The following is a 13926-nucleotide window of genomic DNA, read 5'->3' as shown; positions in this document are numbered from 1 at the left end:
TTTAAATGACCAATGCCGTTTCGTTTTGAGAAAAGTTATCAAAAATTAAGAAAATAAAATTAGCAAAAATAGTAATTAAAGCGTACCGCTATATATTTTTCTACGACACACATTCATAAATGCTGCCATGTTGTAAAAAAAACACTTACGCCGAAGTCGTTCATCCACCAACTTCACTTAAACTGAAGCAAATACTACTAAACTAGCAAATACTTCAAAAGCGTAGTACATTCTTCTATGTATCTGGTAAATAGCAGCATATGCTACCTACGGAGGAAAGTAAGTGCTTTGTAGGTGTAGTAAAAACTTCAAAAATGTGGTACATACTTGAAGTATAAGCAGATACTACGTTTTATGCATTCCACCCAATGTATGGCTGCCCTCCTCTTGTTATTACGGGGAACTGAATAGGGACAAGAGCCCTGAGTAGACTATTATACGATACGGTATTTGGAAGAGGAGGTAGAACTACGAGCTATACCACAAATACAAACAGAAATCTCGAGGTAAAAACATAGTATCTCTCAGAAAAGTAGGAAGACTTGAAAGAGAGGTGCAGTGCAGCAAATTGACCACGGTAGACAATAGATATGGTTGACTGGCGAAATAGAGTTGGAAACGTCGAGGTCCTACTCTAGGGCTACAGCACCAATGATGATGATGAAATTAAGTATATTATGTCACGTTGTCTATGTCTATGTAACATTTATTTTATTCTTCTTTTCTGTTTCCGTCATTACTTTTTCTGCTATGTATGTACGTGTATGGTGTATCCCACGAACGAATATACGACTGTTTTGGATTATCGCGACAACGAATATTTTAGTGTGCAACATAAGAAGTACGAAAGTATTTAGCTCTAATAATTACTCCAATAAACAACAATATAATTTGCAATTTACTTTCGTTCTTTATATTTTGTACAATAAAATATTCGTTGTCGCGATAATCCAAGAGAGTCGTATATTCGTGGAATGGGATATAATCCAAATATGTATATGTATACCCCATTCCACGAATCCCTCTTGTATTATCGCGACAACGAATATTTTACTGTGCAAAATATGAAGAACGAAAGTAAATTGCAAATTATACTGTTGTTTATTGGAGTAATTATTAGAGCAAAATACTTTCGTACTTCTTATGTTGCACACTAAAATATTCGTTGTCGCGATAATCCAAAACAGTCGTATATTCGTGGAATACACCATAGCTTTAAGCATCTTTAAGTTTTCTTAATATATTTTTGTACAATATTTTCTAATTAACAATAAATTATAACTATCCTTAAGAATTTACAAGAGCCATTGTTTGTTAAGAAAAACTCTTTAACTTCACAGGTGATTACCTTAATTCAACAGCTGATTTCGTCATACATAATAGCTGTCAGTCAGACCATAAAATGATTTTAGGGAAAGACCCTCCGGAATTAAAAGGGTCGTTGGGGTACACGGTTTGTCACGATTATAAGCGGTACCTTCGGTGTTAAACTGGTCCGACAACTGTATATTCTTTATTTCTATTGTCTGATAATCTTTTATTGTTAAATCTAATAGTTTTTATAGAAGTTTTTTGTTCAAAACAAAATATAAGTTATAGTTTGTAGAAAGTGTATTTGTCTAGATTTTTGTTCTTATAATCCCTGTATGTATTCTTGCATTGTATATTTTTTATGGAATGGTTAATGGCATTCGTATTTTGTCCTTTAGGTCGTCTAACATAATTGGGCACATACCACGGTGCATTGGTAACATGTCTCAAAACTTTAAATTGGAAACATTGAAGTTTGAGTAAATAGGAATTATATGCTGTACTCCATATTATGACCGTAAGTCCAAACTGGCTTTAGAATATCTTCTTCTTAGGGTGCCTGTCCGTTCCGAACGTTGGCGATCATTCTGGCTATGATGACTTTGTTAGTTGCTATACGGAATAGTTGTGTTGAAGTCTTTCTATAACACGCTCTCAGGTTAGCAAGCCAGGATATTCGTCTTCGTCCTGGGGCCCTTTTTCCTTCAATTTTACCTTGTAAAATGCACTGGAGTAGCTCGTTTCTGCCTTGATTTCTCATTATATGCCTTAAGTACTGCAGCTTACGGCCCTTCACGATGTTGACTAAATCTGCGGTTGTGTTCATCCTCCGTAGTACTTCTTCATTGGTGATTTTGTCTGTCCATGGTATCTTCAGGATCCTTCTGTACAACCATAGCTCAAAATTCTTGAAGTTTCGATAGAGTTTCCGCCTTCAATGTCCACGTTTTTACTCCGTATAGAAGCACTGAGTACACGTAACATTTAAGGAGCCTTATTTTTGTTTTTAGAGTGATGTCATGGCTCTTGAAAACAGAGCTCATAGTCAATAATGCACTCTTTGCCTTTCCGATGCGACATTTAATCTCTTGAGTATTGTCCCACGACTCATTGATTATAGTTCCCAAATAGTTGTATTGTGAGACACGTTCAATTCTCATTTGGTTCACATACAGATTTACTCCAGTTATGTTTTGCTTGATGATGATCATTAGCTTGGTTGTGGGGCCGTTCAAGTATTACGTAACGCAGACTGGGGGGGGGTCAAAAATCTTTAAAATTTGCGTTACGCAATAGTTAAACGCCCATTTAGAGTGCGTTACGTAGGGGGGAAGGGGGGTCAGAAATCGCGTTACGTAATACTTGAACGCTCCCTTTGCTGGTGTTTATATCTAGTCCATATGTTCTACTGGTTTCAGTTATTTTATTCATTAAGTTTTGCAGACCTTCTATGGTATTGGAAAACACTATTGTATCATCTGCATATCGCAGGTTACTGAGCTTGACTCCATTTATTGAGATGCCTTCATCTATATATTTTAGAGCCTCTTCAAAAATGTGCTCTGAGTACAGATTGAATATCAGCGGAGAAATTATGCATCCCTGTCTCACTCTGTGATCTGTATATTCTCCATCTATTCGGAGCACTGCTGATTGATTCCAATACAGGTTAGCTATTATTTTCAGGTCTTTTCCGTCAATCCCTATCCCTGTCCTCTTCAGCACTTCCATCATTTGTTCATGTCGGACTCTATCAAAAGCCTTTTTGTAGGCTTTAGAATATATTTATACAATAATAATTTATTTTGTAGACTTAATTTGGATTTTTGGTTTATGTCATTTTCTTTTATATTAGTCTGAGTTGTAGTCGTTTTGTCCAGATATGTTTCCCAATTTAATCGGCTGTTAAAATGCACTCCTACGTTTTTAACAGCCCCTCTTGTGGGTATGATGGTATTGTTTTTACGCACAGTTGCTACACTATCCCTGCGTAACGTAAATGTGGTATGTGCAGATTTGTTATGATATGTTTAACAGTAAATGGTTGAGTTCAATTAGTTACCACTATAAACATCCTGGATTAACCGATAATAGTATAAAAGGCCCGGTTTCAGGTAAAATTTATTTCAGGCTTTATTATGGGAGTACCGTCTAGTCAGTGTTAATTGCAAAAGACCAACTCTGTCTACCTCGGTGGCTTATCGCTCCGGGTGGGTCTTAACAATGGGCCAGGTGAGATAAATTTAATAATATTTACGACCGCACTAATTGAACTCATCCATTTACTGTTAAACAAACCATACCATTTACTTTAACTCGCGACATTTTTAACCATTCCTCTCTAAACCATTTAAATTGTTTTGTAAATTTTGACATGCTGCAAGGAACCAACCTGGAAGTCATTATTACAGTATCGTCTGCGTTATGTAGCAATTGTGCTGTTTACTGTGTTTACTCTTGTGGGAATATCTACCGTATAGAGTAAATTATAAAGTTGGTCAATTTTTTGTGTGACACGGTGACAGGAAAATGCAGCGTGTTTTATATGTTCGTTCATGGGTATTTTTATTTTTCCTACTGTATTTGAGATATAATTAGGTGATTCCAGACTTTTGACCCACTCTGTATTTTTTGCTTTGAACAGTCATAATAAAACAGTAAAAATGTAAACATAATTGTAATCTTCTGCCATAAAGATTATGTTATCATGCATTTCCAAATCTAGTGTAATAATAAAAAAAACATAGTCAAAGAAAAATGTTATACGAGTAGATATTGATCTTTTTGATATATTTTTACGTACCTACCCTACGTTAATGCTAATGCATTGAAAAATTGAATAGTACGCTATACAAAAGATGGATTATAGATTATTTTTATACTGAAAAGGCAAAATAATTTTTTTTCTGAACGTTACGTTCCGTTCTTTTCAATACATACAATTAGATAATTACCATTTAACAGCGCGGTCTACATCTATTCAAATAATGTTTCTTTCGTGGTGAATAAATAACGAAATGTTGAAATAATTGGCATTCTTGAATAGATTAATAATCTCGCAGACATAACAATAATTTTAGTTTTCTAGTCAGTTAATGTTTTTTATCTTCAATTTACTAAATGACATATAACGACATAATGATATCGATAAAAGTGGCGTTTCTTTTTTTTTCTAATAAAGATAATTTTTATTTTTCAAGAAAATTAAACATACTTTAGTAATATCAACATTATTAGTTCGTAAATCTATTATGTATTTAGAATTTTTTCTAATTAACATATCATAATTGCAAAAATTAGTGATAAGTAGTGATATATCATAATTTAGTTTTTATATGGACGAAAACAAAATAGAGGCATTACCAGGAACTACAACCTTTTTTGAAAAACCCAACACCAGGTCAACTTTTGATTAAATGGGGATATTTTTTTCCGATATTTTCGATTATTTTACTTTTACTCCTTATAGAGCGGGCTGTATCGTCGCCCCCGTTAGCGAAATTATTTCGATTCGATTTTTTTGTACAAACTTACTCAAAAAGAGGTCCTTATAACAAATCCATAGGGTGCCAGGCGATGCCGTGGTCGAAAAATTGTTTAAACAATTTTTTTTTTAAACAAATTCCCAAAAATAATTTTTCCATTTCTAACAAATTTTTTTAGGTAAATTGTGTCATTCTGAACAAAAAAGGTATCTTGTCATTTTTCTGTAAAATTAATTGTTGTCGAGTTATACGCGATTTAAAATTAGAAAAATGCGAAAATGGCCATTTTCAAGGCTTAATAACTCGATTAAAAATTATTATTATGAAAGTCAAAAAGTGACCAAACCAAAGTTTAAGACCCCTCATTTAAGATCCTGAAGACATCTTTGTCATTGTTTTATTACAAAGCTGTTATTTTTAATTGTTAACAATTCGCGCTATAGTCCAGGGTGTATCGTCGCCCCCGTTAGCGAAATTATTTCGATTAGATTTTTTTGCACAAGGATATTCAAAAAGAGGTCCTTATAACAAATCCACAGGTTACTAGGCGATGCCATGGTTGAAAAAATGTTTTTAAACAAATGTTTCATAAAGACCAAGTCTTGGTAGTCAGCGTTGGTCTAAGATGGTTGCTTAAGTTTCCTGGTAGGGTTTCACCATGTTCCCGGAGGTTATATCTTGTAACATCGGCGTTTAGCCTGTTTAATATTATTAGTTTAATATTAGCCTGTTTAATAATAATGTAAATCGAATTATAAATTCAACCATTGTTTGGTTCTGGGGCTATTTAGCAAGTATTCAAATCCACTGATGATGGACCGATAGGTCTTCAAACGGGGGTCCGGACAAATAATCCCCGGACAAATAATCCCGGACAAAAAATCCCCACAAATTATCCCCGGACAAAAAATCCCCACAAAAAATCCCCACAAATAATCCCCACAAATAATCCCCGGACAAATAATCCCCCCACAAAAACTCCCCACAAAAATCCCGGACAAAAAATCCCCACAAATTTTTTTGGACAAAATATCCCCACAAAAAATCCCGGACAGAAAATCCCCAAAAAATGTTTGCTGCCGAATAGTTCTCTAAAAGGTTTCCCGTGAATGGTGGAAGATATGGGAAATAAGCTAAGGCTGTGGGAATCATGTTGTAATTGGCTTAAATCTTTTGATCACTCTGCTTTGAATAGCTCTGTTGAAAACATTGTCTATTCATGATAATAACTGATAACTATACTGAAAACAATAATCTTGATTATACTAATGCAAAAAATCCGTTCCGCGCATCGCCATGAAAGTTATACAAAGCTTTTCGATTATTTTGACTTTTTTGGTGGTTTTGGGAACAAATTTATGGACATTACTAATTGATATATTCGATATCAGGTTTTAGAAAACGTAATTGAGGATCTGTGTGCATCCATAAAAAAACCTTAAAAATTTACCCATAAATCAAACCAGACATAGTTTCTCGGGGAGAGGCCAAATGGGAAAAGGTCTGTAGGGCGGCCTAGAAAAAGGTGGAAAGATGCAGTCTGTCGCCCTAGAAAAAGGTGGAAAAGTTATAACGCCATTGATAATGATGATGACTAAATCTTTTTGACGTTAAACTTACAAAAAGGAACAGAATTTTTTGCACTACAATCAAGATTATCGTTTTCAGGACCAGCAGTTATCATCACGAATAGACAATAAGTACAACATGATTCCCAAAGCCTTAGCTTATTCCCCATATCTTCCACGATTTTTGAAAAAACTCACAATTGGAATTCGACATTTGGTAATCGAAATTACAATGTATGCTTAATTTTAATTGCTAATCATTATTTTCGTGCTGAAAACTGGTTTCAAGGCGATTGCTATAACTCTCATGCATTGAGAATGAAAAATATTTGCGTTGATTGCATTCACGGGAAAACTTTCCCGTGAATGCAATTTCAAAGAGAACTATTCGGTAGCAAAAAATTTTCTTGGGGATTTTTTGTCCGGGATTATTTGTAGGGATATTTTGTCCAAAAAAATTTGTGGGGATTTTTTGTCCGGGATTTTTTGTGGGGATTTTTTGTCCGGGGATTATTTGTCCGGGGATTATTTATGATGATTATTTGTGGGGATTTTTTGTGGGGATTTTTTGTCCGGGGATTTTTTGTCCGGGGATAATTTGTGGGGATTTTTTGTCCGGGATTATTTGTCCGGGGTATATTTGTCCTAGCTTCCTGAAAATTTTGCACTGAACTGGACACATTTTATTAAATCCATTGGGATTTTTTAAATTTTAATAAATATACCAATTACATAGAAGTGGTTTTTACTTAATGTTAGAGTTTTTTAGATAATAGTTATTTATGAAAGAAGTGTTAAAAGTACACGTTTAAGGCACGCATGTGAAAGTTTGCAGAATGAGCGAAGCGAGTTCTGCAATTCACACGAGTGCCTTAAAAATGTACTTTTTAACACGCATATCATACAATATTTTTCTACAAACGTAATTACAGGACAATGTCTACAAAAATTTTTACTTGAACTTGACTGACATTCCATTTTTATATTTTTGTGACATTACATCAAAATTGCTTATACGGTCAATACGAACTGCAGTGCCTTAAAAATTTTAAAGCACTAGTGCCTTAAAGTAGCATTTTTGACGCTCGTATGGAGTGCTAAAAATTGCATTTTTGATACGGTTGTAGAAAATAGTTATTTATGAAACAGTTGCTTTATGTTGAAGTATGCTTTTTGCGAACGCACGTGATTTTTAGAGCACGAGCGACACTGGAGCGAGTGCTATACATCGGCAAAAAGGACTTCACGCGCAGTTTCATACAATATTTTATCTACGATAAACAAATAAAAAACTGTAACTCTTCGTCACTGGAATTCATTTCTATTCTACAATTTTTTAGAACTTTGACATTTAAAAATCCTAACTACTTTCAAACCACAAACTGTCAAAAGTTTTGTTGTAAGTCATTGCTCATATTGTCATTACCATGACAACGCGAAAGTTAAGGATATTTGATTATATGAAAGTGTGCCAAAAAACCCATTGAAAGTGTGAAAAAAAGTAAATTCCATTTAAAATACATTACTTCACGCACACTTTAAACCCTTCACGCAATACTATCTATAATGACAGTTTTCACAAACTAAAAACTTATACATAATATGACATAGAGTAGATAAATAATTTTTTCAATTCCAACAATTTTTTTTAGATAACTTGTGTCATTCTGAACAAAAAAGGTCTGTTTTGATTTTTCTCTAGAATTTATTGTTGTCGAGTTATACCCGATTTAAAATTTGAAAATGCGATAATAGGGTAATGCGATTTAAGGCTGAATAAATAATCCTATCGCATATAACTCGCCAACAATCAATATTAGAGAAACATCACAATCAATACAAGGAACCATTTTTGCTCAGAATGACCCGAATTATCAGTAGTAATTGCACAAGATCTCTAAAATTATTGAATTTTTCCCGAGTGACACTTTGACAGTTTTAATTTCACGAGCCGAAGGCGAGTGAAATTATGTCAAAGCTTTACGAGGGCAAAAATTCTATATTAATTTTAAAGATCGAGTGCAATTACTTGCGATTATTTCATGAATAAAACTGTTGAAAACCAAAATTTTATTGTAATTTATATATGTAAGTACAAATTAGTACAATTAAACAGACAGTTGTTATAAATATTAATTTGACGGTTGAAAGCCATCACTTTTATAATTTTTAAAACATTAATTGTCATTAATAAACTCAAAAAAAACTCTATAGAAGAACAAAAGTTGCTTATAATTAGTCAATTTATACATTTCCGGACTTATTTTAAAAGTATGTTTTTCACTCCAAGGAGGGGTGTTGCCCCCTGAAGTAAAAGCAACCAACGGCATAAATCCAACTTTGAAGTGGAGTGTAACTAGAACCTAAATCCAAATTGTCAAGCAAATTCGTCCGTCGTAACGCTGATAATTTCACTCCAAAACTGCCATTTACTGAGCTATTGGTGTATTCAATTCATGCATTGTTTATGACGACTTACATTTTTCATCTTTATTGGTACAGAATAAAATAGAACAAAAATTGCTAAATGATTACATTAGTATTATTCTATTAGATGAACAACTTTCTATGTGCACTATCTACTACCAGCGAATATATCTACAATTTTATTAATTCGGATGGACAACTTTTCAATATTGCACTGCTTAAAACACGTATGTATGCAAATAATATAACAACACATGTTTTACATATATTAGACAACAAGAAGACCCTTGAAATATTGGGGCCCCCCGTAAGCTTCATGCTGCGGGAGCCTCTATTACGCCTCTGGATAATTGTATCGAAATACTAAACGTAGGTAAAGATTAAAGAGAAAACCCATTTCTAGATTTAGAAATATTATTCTAAAACTCGGCAAATTGCAATTCTCAAATTTTTTAATAGTCACGTACAAAGCATTATAGTTTATTGTCGTTACCATAAAATTTCGGTAGGCCGGAAGGGATTAAGTTTCTAGATATTATGAGATGATTCACTTGGCAAATACGTCTATTTAGAAATTTACGTTTTTAATTTTAAACACACAACGTACAACAACGGTAACAACGTAAACCAACAACGTAAAATATAACAATAACAGATTTTTACATAATATCAGATGACAAGATGGGGCCCCTATGCGATTGCCCCCCCTCCCCCGCAAGCTCCTTCACGCTGCGGGGGCCTCTGTTACACCCCTGTCCTAAAGATAATCTTACGGATTATCTTTAGGAACAATTTAAGGAGATTACTCATGAAGTACTTATAGCTGTATCTTCTTATGCACCCATAACTCTATCTTCTGAGGTTTCTGTACTCAGTTTCTATAACAGTAGTAGAGCGCATTAGAATAATGCGCAATATATTGCCCTGGAAGTGAAGATAATAAGGAAAATCATATATTTTTAGTCAAACTAAGCTAAAAAGTTTAAAGCTAATAAAATGTGTTAATATTTATCAGATACAAATTATATTGGACATTTTTACAAAAAAAAAATCGGTTTCTCGAAATGATTATAAATTATTATGAATTCGTCAAAGCAGCCTCACGCGTTATGAATAAATCGTTTAATTCATTCCAGAGTATAGATTTACCTGCAATATTCATCAACACGCCAACGAAACGAGTCAAGTAAACATATTAAAATTCCCGATAATGACTAAATTGTTACAAAGATGCAGGTACTTTTAAAGACAAGCTTGTAACATATTATTATGGACTTATAAGTGTTAAAAAAATGCAAGTTCATCCACGATAATGAGAAGAAGGCATTAAATAAAAGAGCGGTAAACAGCTGAACTTTATTTTAATTAACTACTAAAAAACAATCATGAAAGTAATAATATACAGAACATAGAAAACAAATAAAAAAGTATAGGTATAAAAATAATTAATATTTTAGACACACAATACAAATAGATCAAGAGAGCTGTTGTATCAGATTTTCATTTATATAAAAGTTAAAAGTAGGGGAGCCCAAGCGGGGATTTTTGCAGTTACTCGAGCGGGTCAGATTATCATAGGAGGAGAAACCTGGTACCCTGCAGATGTACATCTACCAAATATATTGGCTCTTAACACAGGTAAGTTCGTTAAGGGGAGCTTGAAAAAAATCTATCCTTAAAAATACTTGAAACTGTCAAATTAAGATAAGGTAAGTTAAGTACAATGCAAAGAGTGTATATTTCAAAAATCTGACGATTTGAGCGTAAGGAAATGGGAGAGTCAAAAAGTTTCACAAAAAAAAAAGATCGAAAAACTAAAAAATACGTCTTCAATATTTTTCAAAAATCTATCGAATGGTACTAAACATGACCCCACATGGAGAGGAGTGGGGGTAAATTTAAAATTTTAAATACAAACCCCGCGATATTTCGCAAAATGAACATCAGATCAAAAAACTGCAAAATACACTTTAAAATGTTTTTGAAAAATCTATCGAATGGTACCAATCACGACCGCCCACGAAGGAGGTTACTTTAAAATCTTAAATGGGACCCCAAATTTTTATTGCAGATATTGATTCTCTACGTAAAAATAAGCAACTTTTATTCGAGACATTTTTTCGAATTATGGATAGATGGCGCTATAATCAGAAAAAACGAATATTGGAAATGGAAAATTAAATTAAAAAATGGCGCCCGCTCAAATGGAAAATTTTACTTAACTTTTTTCGATTTTAGGACCTAATAGTCACAACCCAATAGGTCCCCATAACGCTCGAGTAACTGCAAATTAGTAGGGGAGCATACTTTGCTCCCCTACTATTACAAGATAATTCCTTAAAAAAGTAGAAATCACTACCCAGAAATAAAATACAAATTTTCATAGTCATTAATCGTATTCCTCCAAGTTAATCCGTTTTTTGCGGATTCCTACTAAAAATATCATCTTTAAACAAGGGTGCCGGATGAATTTACTTGCAGAAATTGTTTAAGAGGAAACAGTAGCGATCAACAGGTAGCAAAAACGCGTTCCAAGATTGCGGCTGTAATTTTGAATATTTTTTCGAGATATTTGGCACACGTATTCGTAATATAATAAAGAATGGCGGTACAGAGCCCAATTTGAAAAATATAATAATATGTGGAAATTACTCTGGAAAAGAACAAAAAATACACTTTCTTCAAATAAACTTTTTTATCCGATGCCTAGATTTTGTGTCATTTTGGAACTACTAAAATTTTTTGTTTAAAAGCGTATTTTTTTGTTCTTCTTAATGGCGGTACATGCTCGTTTTTTTAATATTGTATTTAATTACAGAGTAATTTCCACATATTAATATATTTTTCAAATTGGGCTCTGTACCGCCATTCTTTATTATATTACGAATACGTGTGCCAAATATCTCGAACAAATATTTAAAATTACAGCCGCAATCTTAAAACGCATTTTCGCTACCTGTTGATCGCTACTGTTTCCTCTTAAACAATTTTCTTAAACAAATTCCAATACTCACGTTTTTCTTTCTTAAATACCACTGTTTGACGTTTCGATTTCCACTCTGGAAATCGTCCTAAGAAAATTAAAAAATCAAAAGAAAATTACCTTGGTGTTAAAAATTCAGGGAAAATTCTCGTAATCTTTTTTCAACCAGGTTGACAATTTTCCCAGAATTTTCAACACCTAATTTTCTTTCACTTTCTTCCGCTCTGGATTTTTTTTTTATTTTTGAGTCATTTTAAAAAGGTTTTATGTCATTTTTCTCTGTTGATAGTTTTCGAGTTCAATTTCAAAATTCTGAAGGGTAAACGGAGCTTATTTAAATTTATACAGTTGTTGTTTAATTGTTAATTATTATGCGCGTTCAGCTGCGTCGATCATGTTTGAAGCCACCGTGACGCGCCGCACTATATGGTGCGTCTTTCTCGCATATTATACGTAATTACGCGGATAATTCAAGTGCGAAAAATAAAAATCAAGTGGACACGCATTATGTATTTACAATTAAAAAACAACGGTCTAAATTGAAATTGGCCACGATTACTCTTCATAATCTTGAAACTGAATGTTTAAACTTCTATTTGGCACTTGACAACCCCAAAAATAATAATTTACATAATAGGAGTTATCAAGTCTCGAAAGTGCGTATTTTCGTATTTTTCAGATTTTAAATCGCTAATAACTCGAAAACTATCAACTTCATAGAAAAAGGACAACAGACCTTTTTTGATTAAAATCGCCTAGAAAACCTAAAAAATATTTTCCAGACAAAAAAGTGATTTTTTTATTTGTGCAAAAAAATTGTTCAAACAATTATCCAAAAATTTCGCCAGGCGAAATAGAATTTAAGAATTTTTTAGAGGAGATATTTTTGAACAAGAATCCACAAAAAAACCGATTCAGAAACATTTTGTCTAAGGGAGGCGTATTTCCGTTTGAGTGTTCATTTCACGACAGCGCCGTTTTCAAATAGACACGGAAACGGCAATACAAATTTGGTTCCAAATAAGTGTTGATTTGAAAGAGATAACCTCCAAATTACGTATGGGTTTGTATTGTACCGAAACATGCGGCATTGGAATGCTACATACCAGTGCGCAGTACTACGAATACGCCTTTATGTTTCACGTGTTGTCTATTAATATGCGTTTGTACAAAAAGCATTTTCAAATAAATGCATTTGTGTGTGTTTTCTACTACATAATTCAAAATTTTTTATTATTTACAAATCGACCCTTTACTACCAATACTACTTCGTACAAGAGATGGAAGAGCTAGACTCAAACATGAAAAATGTCTGGAAGCTCCAGAAAATGATGAGAAGTGACAGAAAACCCATCCCCCCATTACATGGAGAAAACGGCATGGTGTATACCATAGAAGAAAAAGCAGAGGTGATGAGGTCTACACTCGAAAGAGAATGCAGGTTAAACTTCCACCAAGACGAGGACGTAGACTTCATGGAAGAAGTCGAAGAGCAAGAAGAAGGACCAGAGGACCCAGAAGACATCATTCCCCCAACATCACCGAAAGAAATCAACGAACATATAAGAAACAGTTCACCGAGAAAAGCGCCTGGTCTAGACGAAATAACAAATAGAGCCCTAAAGTATTTGGCTATAAGAGCTATAGTGTACTTTACAAACATAGTGAACGCGATATTAAGATACAAAGTATTCCCGAACAGATGGAAAGAGGCCCATGTCATCATGATCCCAAAACCTGGCAAGAACCACACATTCCCGCTGAACTACAGGCCCATCAGCTTACTCCCAGCGATCAGCAAGATAGTGGAAAGAATTATTCTCAGGAGACTGCAAACGGAAACAAACAGATTAGAGATAATCCCAGAAGCTCAATTCGGATTCAGACCAGAGCACTCCAGCGAGCTACAAGTACTTAGATTAACTGAGTACATAGCAGCTGGATTCAACGACAAGCAGTACACTGGAGCAGCATTCCTGTATGGCACAAGGGGCTCATATACAAAATGCGAGGTTATGGGTACAGCGGAGCGATGACGAGGCTAATCTCCTCGTACTTAGGCGGCCGGAGCTTCAGGGTTCGGATAGGACAAGTCCTGTTCGAGCTCGGAAGCCCGGAGGCTGGAGTGCCGCAGGGAGCGGTCCTGTCACCT

Source organism: Diabrotica virgifera, chromosome 2 (assembly GCF_917563875.1).
Source record: "Diabrotica virgifera virgifera chromosome 2, PGI_DIABVI_V3a".
Taxonomy (NCBI): Eukaryota; Metazoa; Arthropoda; class Insecta; order Coleoptera; family Chrysomelidae; genus Diabrotica; species Diabrotica virgifera.
Note: the sequence above shows the minus strand (reverse complement) of the source record.